This window comes from Oncorhynchus mykiss, chromosome 25 (assembly GCF_057628025.1).
Source record: "Oncorhynchus mykiss isolate SJ-2025 chromosome 25, ASM5762802v1, whole genome shotgun sequence".
NCBI classification, from domain to species: domain Eukaryota; kingdom Metazoa; phylum Chordata; class Actinopteri; order Salmoniformes; family Salmonidae; genus Oncorhynchus; species Oncorhynchus mykiss.
In genome coordinates, this window is record NC_143046.1 from 4,075,618 (window position 1) to 4,095,000 (window position 19,383).

General features: G+C 31.2%; 1 pseudogene across 1 annotated transcript in view; it reads left to right on the forward strand.

Moving 5' to 3' along the window:
* Positions 1-6,838: 6,838 nt before the first annotated feature.
* LOC118945988 (netrin receptor UNC5A-like) overlaps positions 6,839-19,383 on the forward strand; it is a 55,314-nt pseudogene continuing 42,769 nt past the window's right edge. Inside the window, exons 1-2 of the transcript XR_016492110.1 lie at positions 6,839-6,885; positions 7,104-7,552. The product of XR_016492110.1 is annotated as a netrin receptor UNC5A-like (transcript). The remainder of the gene's footprint in view (positions 6,886-7,103; positions 7,553-19,383) is intronic.

The window sequence follows — 19,383 nt, forward strand, 5'->3', positions numbered from 1 at the left end:
ATTTAGCTCGTCTGGTAAGCTCGTGTCACTGTACAGTTCGCGGCTGTGCATCCCTTCGTAGTCTGTAATAGTTTGCAAGCCCTGCCACGTAAGACGAGCATCGGAGCTGGTGTAGTATGATTCAATCTTAGCCTGTTCCTGTTCTACATTATATTAGGAACTATTTAACCGGTCGATAGTTTTTTGCCACCCTTGGTGACTCAGAGAAAATACATGTCACACAAGGCTTCAGTTTACAGTTTTGCAGCAGAAAGCATTAGTTTTCACTGCTACGCAGTTGATGCACAACTTTTTGCTTTTTGTGTCACCTGAGGATTTTAGCTCCACTGTTAAATTAGACTGTATTAGTGATTTAAATACTTGGATGGCTCACAATTTTCTCCAGGTAAATCAAGACCGAGGTATTTATTGTTGGAGCCAAAGCACAGAGAGAGAGAACCTGGCCGCACACATTAATTAGGTAATAAAGATAAAACACCAGGTAAAAACAACTTAGGTGTTATTTTAGAGTCAATCCTTGTCCCATTGCGCTCCTGTGGTGGGCCGGGTGCACAGTTGTACGTGTTTCCTCCGAACACACGCACACACACACACGCACACAGTCTTTTACAACACACACGCGTACGCACACACACACACACGCACACACATGCACACACACACACACTGACTTCACCACGTAGTGCTGGTCACTGAAGAATCATTCTCCCAATATTTTCCCAGCAGATGTGTCCATAGACAATAGCTGGGTAAAGCACAGTTTATTATAGGATAGCTTAGTAATAAGCAGAAAAACATCCTATTGGCCAGTCAACACGTCTCCACACACTCAGAAAACCATCCTATTGGCCAGTCAGCCTATCTACTGGTAGAGAAACCACGTCTGAAACAACAGGCAAGCATTTTCTCACTCTGTAGTTTAATTAAACGAGATGATGGTAGGCTTATCCTGGACAGAGTATTGAGTACAGAGTACACAGTACCACTACACAGCCCTGGATATCCTCTCACAGCAGACCACATAACACTCCACTAATCTCACTCATTATCTACTGAATGCCAGGAGGTCAGGTGAGGTCATCGTTGCTCCGTTTTGCATTGTATTGAGAGAGATAGACTGTGAGGGTGGGAAGTGAGAGGAACGAGGAAAAAGGATGGATGCAGAATAATCTAACAGCAGCAGGAGACTCAAATCCATCCTCTATCATTTTCAAAAACCCACCAGACAAAGCAGATACAGTACATATGAGATAAATAATGTAGAGTATGTAAACATTATATTAAGTAGCATTGTTTAAAGTGACTAGTGATATATTTTACATCAATTCCCATCAATTCCCATTATTAAAGTGGCTGGAGTTGAGTCAGTGTGTTGGCAGCAGCCACTCAATGTTAGTGGTGGCTGTTTAAAAGTCTGATGGACTTGAGATAGAAGCTGTTTTTCAGTCTCTCGGTCCCAGCTTTGATGCACCTGTACTGACCTCTCCTTCTGGATGATAGCGGGGTGAACAGGCAGTGGCTCGGGTGGTTGTTGTCCTTGATGATCTTTATGGCCTTGCTGTGACATCGGGTGGTGTAGGTGTCCTGGAGGGCAGGTAGTTTGCCCCCGGTGATGCGTTGTGCAGACCTCACTACCCTCTGGAGAGCCTTACAGTAGCAGTTGCCTTACAGAGCAGTTGCCGTACCAGGCGGTGATACAGCCCGACAGGATGCTCTCGATTGTGCATCTGTAGAAGTTTGTGAGTGCTTTTGGTGACAAGCCGAATTTCTTCAGCCTCCTGAGGTTGAAGAGGCGCTGCTGCGCCTTCTTCACGATGCTGTCTGTGTGGGTGGACCAATTCAGTTTGTCTGTGATGTGTACTCCGAGGAACTTAAAACTTACTACCCTCTCCACTACTGTTCCATCGATGTGGATAGGGGGGTGTTCCCTCTGCTTTTTCCTGAAGTCCACAATCATCTCCTTAGTTTTGTTGACGTTGAGTATTTTCCTGACACCACACTCCGAGGGCCCTCACCTCCTCCCTGTAGGCCGTCTCGTTGTTGTTGGTAATCAAGCCTACCACTGTTGTGTCGTCCGCAAACTTGATGATTGAGTTGGAGGCGTGCGTGGCCACGCAGTCGTGGGTACGCAGTCGTGGGTGAACAGGGAGTACAGGAGAGGGCTCAGAACGCACCCTTGTGGGGCCCCAGTGTTGAGGATCAGCGGGGAGGAGATGTTGTTGCCTACCCTCACCACCTGGGGGCGGCCCGTCAGGAAGTCCAGTACCCAGTTGCACAGGGCGGGGTCGAGACCCAGGGTCTCGAGCTTGATGACGAGCTTGGAGGGTACTATGGTGTTGAATGCCGAGCTGTAGTCGATGAACAGCATTCTCACATAGGTATTCCTCTTGTCCAGATGGGTTAGGGCAGTGTGCAGTATGGTTGAGATTGCATCGTCTGTGGACCTATTTGGGTGGTAAGCAAATTGGAGTGGGTCTAGGGTATCAGGTAGGGTGGAGGTGATATGGTCCTTGACTAGTCTCTCAAAGCACTTCATGATGACGGAAGAGAGTGCTATGGGGCGGTAGTCGTTTAGCTCAGTTACCATAGCTTTCTTGGGAACAGGAACAATGGTGGCCCTCTTGAAGCATGTGGGAACAGCAGACTGGGATAGGGATTGATTGAATATGTTCGTAAACACACCAGCCAGCTGGTCTGCGCATGCTCTGAGGGCGCGGCTGGAGATGCCATCTGGGCCTGCAGCCTTGCGAGGGTTAACACGTTTAAATGTTTTACTCACCTTGGCTGCAGTGAAGGAGAGTCCGCATGTTTTGGTTGCGGGCCGTGTCAGTGGCACTGTATTGTCCTCAATAGCGGGCAAAAAAAGTTATTTAATCTGCCTGGGAGCAAGGCATCCTGGTCTGTGACTGGGCTGGTTTTCTTTTTGTAATCCGTGATTGACTGTAGACCCTGCCACATACCTCTTGTGTCTGAGCCGTTGAATCGCGATTCTACTTTGTCTCTGTACTGACGCTTAGCTTGTTTGATTGCCTTGCGGAGGGAATAGCTACACTGTTTGTATTTGGTCACCTTGCCCTGATTAAAAGCAGTGGTTTGCGCTTTCAGTTTCACGCGAATGCTGCCATCAATCCACGGTTTCTGGTTTTTCTGGTTTGGGTTTTCAGTTCTGCCCAGAAATGTTCTATATGATTGAGGTCAGGGCTTTTTGATGGCCGCTCCAATACCTTGACTTTGTTGTCCTTAAGCCACTTTGCCACAAGCTTTAACTTCCTGACTGATGTCTTGAGATGTTGCTTCAATATATCCACATAATTTTCCTTCCTCATGAAGCCATCTATTTTGTGAAGTGCACCAGTCTCTCCTGCAGCAAAGCACCCCCACAACATGATGCTGCCACCCCCGTTTCACGGTTGGGATGGTATTCTTCAGCTTGCAAGCCTCCCCCTTTTTCCTCCAAACATAACAATGGTCATTATGGCCAAACTGTTCTATTTTTTATCCAAAAGGTACGATCTTTGTCATCATGTGCAGCTGCAAACCATAGTCTGGCTTCATTATGGCTGTTTTGGAGCAGTGGCTTCTTCCTTGCTGAGTGGCCTTTCAGGTTATGTCAATATAGGACTTGTTTTACTGTGGATATAGATACTTCTGTACCTGTTTCCTCCAGCATTTTCACAAGGTCCTTTGCTGTTGTTCTGAGATTGATTTTCACTTTTTGCACCAAAGTACGTTCATCTCTAGGAGACAGAACGCGTCTCCTTCCTAAGCGGAATGACGGCTGCGTGGTCCCATGGTGTTTATACTTGCGTACTATTGTTTGTACAGATGAACGTGGTACCTTCAGGCGTTTGGAAATTGCTCCCAAGGATGAACCAGACTTGTGGTCTACAATTGTCTTCTGAGGTCTTGGCTGATTTCTTTTGATTTTCCCATGATGTCAAGCAAAGAGGCACTGAGTTTGAAGGTAGACCCTGAAATACATCCACAGGTACACCTGCAATACACTTCCAAGTTAATCAAATCTTGTCAATTAGCCTTTTTAGAAGCTTCTGAAGCCATGACATCATTTTCTGGAATTTTCCAAGCTTTTTAAAGGCACAGTCAACTTATTGTATGTGAACTTCTGACCCACTAGATTTGTGATACAGTGAATTATAAGTGAAATAATCTGTCTGTAAACAATTGTTGGAAAAATTACTTAGATGTCCTAACCGACTTGCCAAAACTGTAGTTTGTTAACAAGAAATATGTGGTGTGGTTGAAAAATGTGTTTTAATGACTACAACCTAGGTTGTATGTAAACTTCCGACTTCAACTGTAGCCTCATTATTTTAATTTTATTGTGTTACTTTTTAATTCTTTTTTTAACTTTAGTTTATTTGGTAAATCTTTTCTTTACTCTTTTTTTAAATGTATTGTTGGTTAAGGACTTGTAAGTAAGCATTTCAAGGTAATGTCTACACTTGTATTCGGCACATGACAAATAAAGTTTGATTTGAACCGCAGGGTAGCCATTTTTCCCTGACCTTATTATTATTTCAGGATTTTAGGCAATGAAGCTGTTTATCTGTTTATCCCCAGAGTCAGATGAACTGATGGATCCAATTTGTATGCGGTATGAAGGAAGTAGGGGGTAGTTTTGCTAGCCAACGCTAACTAGCATAATCGCAATGACTTGGAAGTATATGGTATCTACTAGCATGATAGCAGTTACCATAGACTTCCAGTCATTGTGCTAATACCCGTTAGCAACATCCTCCAAAATGCACGCGGAAACATACCATGTTTTTTTCTTCAATGATTTCATCTTTATTCTACGGAGGTAGAGAAAGGATTTCATCGTTATTCTACGGAGGTAGAGAAAGGATTTCATCTTTATTCTATGGAGGTAGAGAAAGGATTTCATCTTTATTCTATGGAGGTAGAGAAAGGATTTCATCGTTATTCTATGGAGGTAGAGAAAGGATTTCATCTTTATTCTACGGAGGTAGAGAAAGGATTTCATCTTTATTCTACGGAGGTAGAGAAAGGATTTCATCTTTATTCTACGGAGGTAGAGAAAGGGTTTCATCTTTATTCTACGGAGGTAGAGAAAGGATTTCATCTTTATTCTACGGAGGTAGAGAAAGGGTTTCATCTTTATTCTACGGAGGTAGAGAAAGGATTTCATCGTTATTCTACGGAGGTAGAGAAAGGATTTCATCTTTATTCTACGGAGGTAGAGAAAGGATTTCATCTTTATTCTACGGAGGTAGAGAAAGGATTTCATCTTTATTCTACGGAGGTAGAGAAAGGGTTTCATCTTTATTCTACGGAGGTAGAGAAAGGATTTCATCGTTATTCTACGGAGGTAGAGAAAGGATTTCATCTTTATTCTATGGAGGTAGAGAAAGGATTTCATCGTTATTCTACGGAGGTAGAGAAAGGATTTCATCTTTATTCTATGGAGGTAGAGAAAGGATTTCATCTTTATTCTATGGAGGTAGAGAAAGGATTTCATCGTTATTCTACGGAGGTAGAGAAAGGATTTCATCTTTATTCTATGGAGGTAGATAAAGGATTTCATCGTTATTCTACGGAGGTAGAGAAAGGATTTCATCTTGATTCTACGGAGGTAGAGAAAGGATATCATCTTTATTCGTCGGAGGTAGAGAAAGGATTTCATCTTTATTCTACGGAGGTAGAGAAAGGGTTTCATCTTTATTCTACAGAAGTAGAGAAAGGATTTCATCTTTATTCTACGGAGGTAGAGAAAGGATTTCATCTTTATTCTACGGAGGTAGAGAAAGGATTTCATCTTTATTCTACAGAAGTAGAGAAAGGATTTCATCTTTATTCTACGGAGGTAGAGAAAGGATTTCATCTTTATTCTACGGAGGTAGAGAAAGGATTTAATCGTTATTCTCCGGAGGTAGAGAAAGGATTTCATCTTTATTCTACAGAAGTAGAGAAAGGATTTCATCTTTATTCTACAGAGGTAGAGAAAGGATTTCATCTTTATTCTACGGAGGTAGATAAAGGATTTCATCTTTATTCTACGGAGGTAGAGAAAGGAATTCATCTTTATTCTACGGAGGTAGAGAAAGGATTTCATCTTTATTCTACGGAGGTAGATAAAGGGCTTGACTGTCAGAATTTTAATGTATCCCTTTAAGAATGGCAGGGTTTTAATAGCCATATTTTTCTGACCTTTAAGAACTGAAGCCCTATTGATCTTGTGGGGGGGGGGGGGACGATTGGCTTTCCATAGGATGATTGATGCCTTAGGGAGTGGAGGCTCAGGAGGAGGCATTCCTTCAATTTATCAATGTGGAAGAGGGATAGGGAGGGAGAGAGGACAAGTAGTAAACAGTATAGGAAGTAAGAGGGTGGGAGAGAGGAGAGAGAGAGAGAGAGGGAGGAGAGAGGGAGGAGAGAGGAGAGAGGAGAGAGAGAGAGAGAGAGAGAGAGCGAGAGAGAGAGAGCGAGAGGGAGGAGAGAGGAGAGAGAGGAGAGAGAGAGAGAGAGGGAGAGAGGGAGAGAGGGAGAGGTAGTAAACAGTATAGGAAGAGAGAGAGAGGGAGAGAAAGAGAGAGAGAGAGCTAAAGATGGAAGGAGAGAGAGAGAGATGGAGGGAGAGATTTGGAGAGGGAGAGAGAGAGAAGAGATGGGTAAACTTTTTTCAGAAGAACATATACAGGATACTACCCTACACAACATAACTTTCACTCCAAGTCAAAACTCGATAACCTACAACATAATTTTTTACAAAATTACCTGGAAGGATTCCTACTACCAAAGAGTCTTATTCCCAAGGACTGTCCAGCAAATTCTCTGGCAAGCCAACGACCAGCAAAATATGCACAACAGAAACCTGCAGATACCATTCAACCTGGAACTGAGTGAGTAATGTTTAGCCTGAAGCTACTTTTTAAAGCTAAGAAGGAAAAGACATTACGATGACCTATTTGACTTTTTAAAGACTGGATGCTAAATTCAGACTACCAAACTTGTTAGGACAGAACAGATTCCTCAGCAACTAAGGTGTGAAGTCAGAGGTGTGAAGGCCAACAATAGCAGGAGAGTGTCACAGCCTCCCCCACCCACGGCTTCCCCCTGTCCAGAGGCCTCCGGGGCCCCCTGTTCACCGGTTCCCCCTGTCCAGAGGCCTTCGAGGCCCCCTGCTCCACGGCTTCCCCCTGTCCAGAGGCCTCCGGGGCCCCCTGCTCCACAGCTTCCCCCTGTCCAGAGGCCTCCGGAGCCCCCTGCTCCACGGCTTCCCCCTGTCCAGAGGCCTCTGAGGCCCCCTGCTCCATGGCTTCCCCCTGTCCAGAGGCCTCCGGGGCCCCCTGCTCCACGGCTTCCCACTGTCCAGAGGCCTCTGAGGCCCCCTACTTCCCCCTGTCCAGAGGCCTTCGAGGCCACCTGCTCCACGGCTTCCCGCTGTCCAGAGGCCTTCGAGGCCCCCTGCTCCACGGCTTCCCCATGTCCAGAGACCTTCGAGGCCCCCTGCTCCACGGCTTCCCACTGTCCAGATTGAAAAAGCTTCTTCTACTTTTCCTAATGCACAAGTGTCTATCTCCACCCTGCGAGCTCGAAAAGACTTCCACCCTGCTAACATACAGCGGGTAAACGCAAGTATTTCCAGTGGCTCTGCCTCAAAACCAAATGTTTACCTGGCCCACCACTCCACCCTGGACTTGAACAGCCATTACGACCAGGTCCACCTATACAAGGCAGCAGTGTCCATCTTCCCCAGGACCCTAAAGACCATCGCCCTCAACCGCAACACCTCAAACAGGAGCAACAGACCAACGGACACCCCGGCCAGACCAGCGAGACACTCTACCAGATGCTCATTAAGCTCTGCTCACACCGAGGCCAAACCACACGACTAACAACATTTGACACTTTATGGAAGGCCTGAGGTCATCTGCTTTTGGCATAAAAAGCAGGAACCAAAGAAATTAGAAATACAGACATTGCCATCTTATAAGAAACATGGAGGAGGTTGACCCACTGGTTTCCCTCTAGGTTACAGAGAGCTGGTTGTCCCATGAAAACACGGAAGAGACACAGAAGGTGTGCTAATTTTGTTAAGAGCAGACTTAACACTCTCTATTAAATTAAACAAAACAGGAACATTTTACATTTGGCTAGAAATGATCTCAACGTCCTCCTGTGTGCTTCCTATATTCCTCCCCCAGAATCACCTTTAAATGAAGCTTCACCATCCAGGAGATCAATCATTTCCATCAACTAGTCTGTGGCAACCTAAATGCCAGAACAATTTCATACTGTTAAGAAATACTATAGATGGAAGGAACGTTGAAACTTGTCCAACAACAAATCCAATCCCTCCTAAACAATATCCTGGACAAAATGTTTTTTCTACAGTAGTATATGAGCCCAAGCCCGAAAAAAATCATATAATCAAAACAGTATTGAGCTTTTAAAAACTCACCTCACTTTAATGAATCAATTTTGAAGAAAGAAGTTCAACAACAGGTTGAAACTGAGTGTAAAACATGGTCGCTGTCAATGTTGATTTCAAAGTCTTAACAAAACGAAATGGACAGCTTTCTAAACACCCATATTACAGCTAGACTACTGTTATTATATTACAGATGATATGTTATTATATTACAGATGATATGTTATTATATTACAGATTATATGTTATTATATTACAGATGATATGTTATTATATTACAGATGATATGTTATTATATTACAGATGATATGTTATTATATTACAGATGATATGTTATTATATTACAGCTAGACTACTGTTATTATATTACAGATGATATGTTATTATATTACAGATGATATGTTATTATATTACAGATGATATGTTATTATATTACAGCTAGACTACTGTTATTATATTACAGATGATATGTTATTATATTACAGATGATATGTTATTATATTACAGATGATATGTTATTATATTACAGATGATATGTTATTATATTACAGATGATATGTTATTATATTACAGATGATATGTTATTATATTACAGATTATATGTTATTATATTACAGATGATATGTTATTATATTACAGATGATATGTTATTATATTACAGATGATATGTTATTATATTACAGATGATATGTTATTATATTACAGATGATATGTTATTATATTACAGATGATATGTTATTATATTACAGCTAGACTACTGTTATTATATTACAGATGATATGTTATTATATTACAGCTAGACTACTGTTATTATATTACAGATGATATGTTATTATATTACAGCTAGACTACTGTTATTATATTACAGATGATATGTTATTATATTACAGATGATATGTTATTATATTACAGATGATATGTTATTATATTACAGCTAGACTACTGTTATTATATTACAGATGATATGTTATTATATTACAGATGATATGTTATTATATTACAGATGATATGTTATTATATTACAGCTAGACTACTGTTATTATATTACAGATTATATGTTATTATATTACAGATGATATGTTATTATATTACAGATGATATGTTATTATATTACAGATGATATGTTATTATATTACAGATTATATGTTATTATATTACAGATGATATGTTATTATATTACAGATGATATGTTATTATATTACAGATGATATTTTATTATATTACAGATGATATGTTATTATATTACAGATGATATGTTATTATATTACAGATGATATGTTATTATATTACAGCTAGACTACTGTTATTATATTACAGATGATATGTTATTATATTACAGATGATATGTTATTATATTACAGATGATATGTTATTATATTACAGATGATATGTTATTATATTACAGATGATATGTTATTATATTACAGATGATATGTTATTATATTACAGATGATATGTTATTATATTACAGATGATATGTTATTATATTACAGATGATATGTTATTATATTACAGATGATATGTTATTATATTACAGATGATATATTATTATATTACAGATGATATGTTATTATATTACAGATGATATGTTATTATATTACAGATGATATGTTATTATATTACAGCTAGACTACTGTTATTATATTACAGATGATATGTTATTATATTACAGATGATATGTTATTATATTACAGATGATATGTTATTATATTACAGATTATATGTTATTATATTACAGATGATATGTTATTATATTACAGATGATATGTTATTATATTACAGATGATATGTTATTATATTACAGCTAGACTACTGTTATTATATTACAGATAATATGTTATTATATTACAGCTAGACTACTGTTATTATATTACAGATGATATGTTATTATATTACAGATGATATGTTATTATATTACAGATGATATGTTATTATATTACAGCTAGACTACTGTTATTATATTACAGATGATATGTTATTATATTACAGATGATATGTTATTATATTACAGATGATATGTTATTATATTACAGCTAGACTACTGTTATTATATTACAGATGATATATTATTATATTACAGATGATATTTTATTATATTACAGATGATATGTTATTATATTACAGATGATATGTTATTATATTACAGCTAGACTACTGTTATTATATTACAGATGATATGTTATTATATTACAGATGATATGTTATTATATTACAGATGATATGTTATTATATTACAGATGATATGTTATTATATTACAGATGATATATTATTATATTACAGATGATATGTTATTATATTACAGATGATATGTTATTATATTACAGATGATATGTTATTATATTACAGATGATATGTTATTATATTACAGATGATATGTTATTATATTACAGATGATATGTTATTATATTACAGATGATATGTTATTATATTACAGATGATATGTTATTATATTACAGATGATATGTTATTATATTACAGCTAGACTACTGTTATTATATTACAGATGATATGTTATTATATTACAGATGATATGTTATTATATTACAGATGATATGTTATTATATTACAGATGATATGTTATTATATTACAGCTAGACTACTGTTATTATATTACAGATGATATGTTATTATATTACAGATGATATGTTATTATATTACAGATGATATGTTATTATATTACAGATGATATGTTATTATATTACAGATGATATGTTATTATATTACAGATGATATGTTATTATATTACAGATGATATGTTATTATATTACAGATGATATGTTATTATATTACAGATGATATGTTATTATATTACAGATGATATGTTATTATATTACAGCTAGACTACTGTTATTATATTACAGATGATATGTTATTATATTACAGATGATATGTTATTATATTACAGCTAGACTACTGTTATTATATTACAGATGATATGTTATTATATTACAGATGATATGTTATTATATTACAGATGATATGTTATTATATTACAGATGATATGTTATTATATTACAGCTAGACTACTGTTATTATATTACAGATGATATGTTATTATATTACAGATGATATGTTATTATATTACAGATTATATGTTATTATATTACAGATGATATGTTATTATATTACAGATGATATGTTATTATATTACAGCTAGACTACTGTTATTATATTACAGATGATATGTTATTATATTACAGATGATATGTTATTATATTACAGATGATATGTTATTATATTACAGATGATATGTTATTATATTACAGATGATATATTATTATATTACAGCTAGACTACTGTTATTATATTACAGATGATATGTTATTATATTACAGATGATATGTTATTATATTACAGATGATATGTTATTATATTACAGCTAGACTACTGTTATTATATTACAGATGATATGTTATTATATTACAGATGATATGTTATTATATTACAGATTATATGTTATTATATTACAGATGATATGTTATTATATTACAGATGATATGTTATTATATTACAGCTAGACTACTGTTATTATATTACAGATGATATGTTATTATATTACAGATGATATGTTATTATATTACAGATGATATGTTATTATATTACAGATGATATGTTATTATATTACAGCTAGACTACTGTTATTATATTACAGATGATATGTTATTATATTACAGATGATATGTTATTATATTACAGATGATATGTTATTATATTACAGATGATATATTATTATATTACAGATGATATGTTATTATATTACAGATGATATGTTATTATATTACAGATGATATGTTATTATATTACAGATGATATGTTATTATATTACAGATGATATGTTATTATATTACAGATGATATATTATTATATTACAGATGATATGTTATTATATTACAGATGATATGTTATTATATTACAGATGATATGTTATTATATTACAGATGATATATTATTATATTACAGATGATATGTTATTATATTACAGCTAGACTACTGTTATTATATTACAGATGATATGTTATTATATTACAGATGATATGTTATTATATTACAGATGATATGTTATTATATTACAGATGATATATTATTATATTACAGATGATATGTTATTATATTACAGATGATATGTTATTATATTACAGATGATATGTTATTATATTACAGATGATATATTATTATATTACAGATGATATGTTATTATATTACAGCTAGACTACTGTTATTATATTACAGATGATATGTTATTATATTACAGATGATATGTTATTATATTACAGATGATATGTTATTATATTACAGCTAGACTACTGTTATTATATTACAGATGATATGTTATTATATTACAGATGATATGTTATTATATTACAGATGATATGTTATTATATTACAGATGATATGTTATTATATTACAGATGATATGTTATTATATTACAGATGATATGTTATTATATTACAGATGATATGTTATTATATTACAGATGATATGTTATTATATTACAGATATGTTATTATATTACAGATGATATGTTATTATATTACAGATGATATGTTATTATATTACAGATGATATATTATTATATTACAGATGATATGTTATTATATTACAGCTAGACTACTGTTATTATATTACAGATGATATGTTATTATATTACAGATGATATGTTATTATATTACAGATGATATGTTATTATATTACAGATGATATGTTATTATATTACAGATGATATGTTATTATATTACAGCTAGACTACTGTTATTATATTACAGATGATATGTTATTATATTACAGATGATATGTTATTATATTACAGCTAGACTACTGTTATTATATTACAGATGATATGTTATTATATTACAGATGATATGTTATTATATTACAGATGATATGTTATTATATTACAGATGATATGTTATTATATTACAGATGATATGTTATTATATTACAGATGATATATTATTATATTACAGCTAGACTACTGTTATTATATTACAGATGATATGTTATTATATTACAGATGATATGTTATTATATTACAGATGATATGTTATTATATTACAGATGATATGTTATTATATCACAGATGATATGTTATTATATTACAGATGATATATTATTATATTACAGATGATATGTTATTATATTACAGCTAGACTACTGTTATTATATTACAGATGATATGTTATTATATTACAGCTAGACTACTGTTATTATATTACAGATGATATGTTATTATATTACAGCTAGACTACTGTTATTATATTACAGATGATATGTTATTATATTACAGATGATATGTTATTATATTACAGATGATATGTTATTATATTACAGATGATATGTTATTATATTACAGATGATATGTTATTATATTACAGATGATATGTTATTATATTACAGATGATATGTTATTATATTACAGATGATATGTTATTATATTACAGATGATATGTTATTATATTACAGATGATATATTATTATATTACAGCTAGACTACTGTTATTATATTACAGATGATATGTTATTATATTACAGATGATATGTTATTATATTACAGATGATATGTTATTATATTACAGCTAGACTACTGTTATTATATTACAGATGATATGTTATTATATTACAGATGATATGTTATTATATTACAGATGATATGTTATTATATTACAGATGATATGTTATTATATCACAGATGATATGTTATTATATTACAGATGATATATTATTATATTACAGATGATATGTTATTATATTACAGCTAGACTACTGTTATTATATTACAGATGATATGTTATTATATTACAGCTAGACTACTGTTATTATATTACAGATGATATGTTATTATATTACAGCTAGACTACTGTTATTATATTACAGATGATATGTTATTATATTACAGATGATATGTTATTATATTACAGATGATATGTTATTATATTACAGATGATATATTATTATATTACAGCTAGACTACTGTTATTATATTACAGATGATATGTTATTATATTACAGCTAGACTACTGTTATTATATTACAGATGATATGTTATTATATTACAGCTAGACTACTGTTATTATATTACAGATGATATGTTATTATATTACAGATGATATGTTATTATATTACAGATGATATGTTATTATATTACAGATGATATGTTATTATATTACAGATGATATGTTATTATATTACAGATGATATATTATTATATTACAGATGATATGTTATTATATTACAGATGATATGTTATTATATTACAGATGATATGTTATTATATTACAGATGATATGTTATTATATTACAGATGATATGTTATTATATTACAGATGATATGTTATTATATTACAGATTATATGTTATTATATTACAGATTATATGTTATTATATTACAGCTAGACTACTGTTATTATATTACAGATGATATTTTATTATATTACAGATTATATGTTATTATATTACAGATGATATGTTATTATATTACAGATGATATGTTATTATATTACAGATGACATGTTATTATATTACAGATGATATGTTATTATATTACAGATGATATGTTATTATATTACAGATGATATGTTATTATATTACAGATGATATGTTATTATATTACAGATGATATGTTATTATATTACAGATGATATGTTATTATATTACAGATGATATGTTATTATATTACAGATTATATGTTATTATATTACAGATTATATGTTATTATATTACAGCTAGACTACTGTTATTATATTACAGATGATATGTTATTATATTACAGATGATATGTTATTATATTACAGATGATATGTTATTATATTACAGCTAGACTACTGTTATTATATTACAGATGATATGTTATTATATTACAGATGATATGTTATTATATTACAGATGATATGTTATTATATTACAGATGATATGTTATTATATTACAGATGATATGTTATTATATTACAGATGATATGTTATTATATTACAGATGATATGTTATTATATTACAGATGATATGTTATTATATTACAGATGATATATTATTATATTACAGATGATATGTTATTATATTACAGATGATATGTTATTATATTACAGATGATATGTTATTATATTACAGATGATATGTTATTATATTACAGCTAGACTACTGTTATTATATTACAGATGATATGTTATTATATTACAGATGATATGTTATTATATTACAGATGATATATTATTATATTACAGATGATATGTTATTATATTACAGATGATATGTTATTATATTACAGATGATATATTATTATATTACAGATGATAAGTTATTATATTACAGATTATATGTTATTATATTACAGATGATATGTTATTATATTACAGATGATATGTTATTATATTACAGCTAGACTACTGTTATTATATTACAGATGATATGTTATTATATTACAGATGATATGTTATTATATTACAGATGATATGTTATTATATTACAGCTAGACTACTGTTATTATATTACAGATGATATGTTATTATATTACAGCTAGACTACTGTTATTATATTACAGATGATATGTTATTATATTACAGATGATATGTTATTATATTACAGATGATATGTTATTATATTACAGATGATATGTTATTATATTACAGCTAGACTACTGTTATTATATTACAGATGATATGTTATTATATTACAGATGATATGTTATTATATTACAGATGATATGTTATTATATTACAGATTATATGTTATTATATTACAGATGATATGTTATTATATTACAGATGATATGTTATTATATTACAGATGATATGTTATTATATTACAGATGATATGTTATTATATTACAGATGATATGTTATTATATTACAGATGATATATTATTATATTACAGATGATATGTTATTATATTACAGATTATATGTTATTATATTACAGATGATATGTTATTATATTACAGATGATATGTTATTATATTACAGATGATATGTTATTATATTACAGATGATATGTTATTATATTACAGATGATATATTATTATATTACAGATGATATGTTATTATATTACAGATGATATGTTATTATATTACAGATGATATGTTATTATATTACAGATGATATGTTATTATATTACAGATGATATGTTATTATATTACAGATGATATGTTATTATATTACAGATGATATGTTATTATATTACAGATGATATATTATTATATTACAGATGATATGTTATTATATTACAGCTAGACTACTGTTATTATATTACAGATGATATGTTATTATATTACAGATGATATGTTATTATATTACAGATGATATGTTATTATATTACAGATGATATATTATTATATTACAGATGATATGTTATTATATTACAGCTAGACTACTGTTATTATATTACAGATGATATGTTATTATATTACAGATGATATGTTATTATATTACAGATGATATGTTATTATATTACAGATTATATATTATTATATTACAGATGATATGTTATTATATTACAGATGATATGTTATTATATTACAGATGATATGTTATTATATTACAGATGATATGTTATTATATTACAGATGATATGTTATTATATTACAGATGATATGTTATTATATTACAGCTAGACTACTGTTATTATATTACAGATGATATGTTATTATATTACAGCTAGACTACTGTTATTATATTACAGATGATATGTTATTATATTACAGATGATATGTTATTATATTACAGATTATATATTATTATATTACAGATGATATGTTATTATATTACAGATGATATGTTATTATATTACAGATGATATGTTATTATATTACAGCTAGACTACTGTTATTATATTACAGCTAGACTACTGTTATTATATTACAGATGACATGTTATTATATTACAGATGATATGTTATTATATTACAGATGATATGTTATTATATTACAGCTAGACTACTGTTATTATATTACAGATGATATGGTATTATATTACAGATGATATGTTATTATATTACAGATGATATGTTATTATATTACAGATGATATGTTATTATATTACAGATGATATGTTATTATATTACAGATGATATGTTATTATATTACAGCTAGACTACTGTTATTATATTACAGATGATATGTTATTATATTACAGCTAGACTACTGTTATTATATTACAGATGATATGTTATTATATTACAGATGATATGTTATTATATTACAGATGATATGTTATTATATTACAGATGATATGTTATTATATTACAGATGATATGTTATTATATTACAGATGATATGTTATTATATTACAGCTAGACTACTGTTATTATATTACAGATGATATGTTATTATATTACAGATGATATGTTATTATATTACAGATGATATGTTATTATATTACAGATGATATGTTATTATATTACAGATGATATGTTATTATATTACAGATGATATGTTATTATATTACAGATTATATGTTATTATATTACAGATGATATGTTATTATATTACAGATGATATGTTATTATATTACAGATGATATGTTATTATATTACAGATTATATGTTATTATATTACAGATGATATGTTATTATATTACAGCTAGACTACTGTTATTATATTACAGATGATATGTTATTATATTACAGATGATATGTTATTATATTACAGATGATATGTTATTATATTACAGATGATATGTTATTATATCACAGATGATATGTTATTATATTACAGATGATATATTATTATATTACAGATGATATGTTATTATATTACAGATTATATGTTATTATATTACAGATGATATGTTATTATATTACAGCTAGACTACTGTTATTATATTACAGATGATATGTTATTATATTACAGATGATATGTTATTATATTACAGATGATATGTTATTATATTACAGATGATATGTTATTATATTACAGATGATATGTTATTATATTACAGATGATATGTTATTATATTACAGCTAGACTACTGTTATTATATTACAGATGATATGTTATTATATTACAGCTAGACTACTGTTATTATATTACAGATGATATGTTATTATATTACAGATGATATGTTATTATATTACAGCTAGACTACTGTTATTATATTACAGATGATATGTTATTATATTACAGATGATATGTTATTATATTACAGATGATATGTTATTATATTACAGCTAGACTACTGTTATTATATTACAGATGATATGTTATTATATTACAGATGTTCTGGTCCTTCAGTGCGTTAGTAGAACAGGTTTGTGACTACTTTTCAGAAGTTTAGGGTCACTTAGAAACATCCTTGTTTTTGAAAGAAAAGCACATTTTATTATATTTATTCCATACAAAATCTGCCGTTTCCAGCTAAAATAGTCATTTACAACATTAACAATGTATTTCTGATCAATTTGATGTTATTTTAATGGACAAACAATGTGCTTTTCTTTCAAAAACAAGGATGTTTCTAAGTGACCCAAACTTTTGAACGGTAGTGTACATGCATATTGTTACAACACTGTTACATAGCCGATAATATACCATTTTAAATGTGTTTATTTCCCTTTTGTGTGTTATCTATTTCACTGTAAACATATGTTTAGAGAGAGAGAGAGAAAGAGAGGGAGGGAGAGAAAGAGAGGGAGAAAGAGAGGGAGAGAGAGAGAGAAAGAGGGAGAGAGAGATAGAGAGGGAGAGAGAGAGAGAGAGAGAGAGAGAGAGACAATGATGTATACATATGTGCAGCTTATGCTCCTCCTTCAGATTCATCATATTATGATGATCAGTTTTTTGACAATCTCCAGACAGAAATCATTACATTTCAGGCGCAGGGTAAAGTGCTTCTTTGTGGAGATTTCAATGCAAGAACAGGTTCTGAGCCTGACTACACTGATGCGGGAGGTAACCACCACATATTTGGACACCCCTCCTTGTACAGTAGCCCTATTATAAATAATAGAAACAGTCCTGACCAAATACTGAACAAAAATGGAAAAG